This window comes from Orycteropus afer, unplaced genomic scaffold (assembly GCF_000298275.1).
Source record: "Orycteropus afer afer isolate SDZICR_OR568_19922 unplaced genomic scaffold, OryAfe1.0 scaffold01153, whole genome shotgun sequence".
Lineage (NCBI taxonomy): Eukaryota > Metazoa > Chordata > Mammalia > Tubulidentata > Orycteropodidae > Orycteropus > Orycteropus afer.
This window is the reverse complement of record NW_006922740.1, coordinates 52259-53648: the sequence shown is the minus strand read 5'-3', so window position 1 is coordinate 53648 and position 1390 is coordinate 52259. Positions and strand designations below refer to the sequence as shown.

Here is a 1390-nt window from a genome sequence, read left to right as displayed (position 1 = left end):
GGTGAGTGCATAAGTGCTGTCAACTAGTGAATAGAGGAGCACAGTACCCTGCTTGGGTAGATAACATACAAACAAAACAATGAAAATGAATATCATGGGCAAGTCCCTCCAACATACAATCACCAATTAAATATAAGCACAAAAACGTCACAATGCCTTGGAGACAACAGAGCATCACAGGCCACACAAAGAAGCTAGATAAAGCAGGAGAAACAAAGGACCAGGATACAGACCCAAAATACAACCCTGAGGAAGATGCAGCATTGGAAGTCCCTGATAAGGAATTCAAAAGAATTATATTTAGATATCTTCAACAAATAAAGAGACAGATCAGGAAAAACACAAAGAAAACCCTAGAACAATTTTGAAAGACAATACAAGAACAAAATGACAAAATAAATGAAAAAGTAGAAATGATACAAAATCTACACAGAAATCCAGAAGATTAATACTAAATATTCAGAATTAGATAAGGTATTGAATGGGCTAAGTAGCAGAACTGAATCATTGGAAGACAGAAATAGGGAGAATGAAGGCAAATACCTGAAGATTTCTTTGGAAAGGGATAAATCAGAGAAAAGATCAAAACAAAATGAAGAAACTCTAAGGTTCATGTGGGGTACCATCAAATGAAAAGGAATAACCTATGTGTAATTGGAATTCCAGAACAAGAAGAGCCAAATAAAACCACAGAGAAAATTGTCGACCATTTGTTGGAAGAGAATTTTAGTGATACAATGAAAATGAGAATATATCCATTCAGGAAGTCCAACGAACCCCAAACATGATAGAGCCCAAAAGAAAATCACCCAAACATATCATCATCAAACTTACCAACACCAAAGACAAAGAAAGAATCATGAGAGTAGCATGGAAAAAACAAAACGTTATCTACAAGGGGCAACAAATAAGACTAACCTCTGATTTCTCCACAGAAACCATGCACACAAGAGGACAGGGGATGGTATATGTAAAACCCTGAAAGAGAAAAATTTCCAACCAAGAATTATGTATCCAGCAAAGTTGTCCCCCAAATATGATGGTGAAATTAGGACATTTCCAGATAAGTAGAAATTAAAGGAATTTGTTAAAAACAGACCAACCTTACAAGAGATGCTAAAGGGTGCCCTCTGGACAGAGAAGCAACAATGGCCAACAACAACAACAACTGACCTTTAACACACATGATGATATAACCTAGACCAACACAACTATGGAAGTATCCAAAGTAAATAAGCCTACAAGATTGTAAACAGGGAATCAGAGACATCAAGTGACAAATGAGGACAACTACAAACCAAAAAGAAAGAACAAACTGTGTTGTTACAGAACTTCTAGATGGTAGGGAAGTCAAGACAACTACAAGATAGAACAGACTGTTCTAAACTTG

At 36.3% G+C, this 1390-nt stretch overlaps 1 protein-coding gene across 1 annotated transcript in view; it reads right to left on the bottom strand.

The window, feature by feature from the left end:
• The window catches only part of LOC103212901 (olfactory receptor 8J3-like), a 40755-nt gene that overhangs the window by 37673 nt on the left and 1692 nt on the right, over positions 1-1390 (bottom strand). The window lies entirely within an intron of this gene.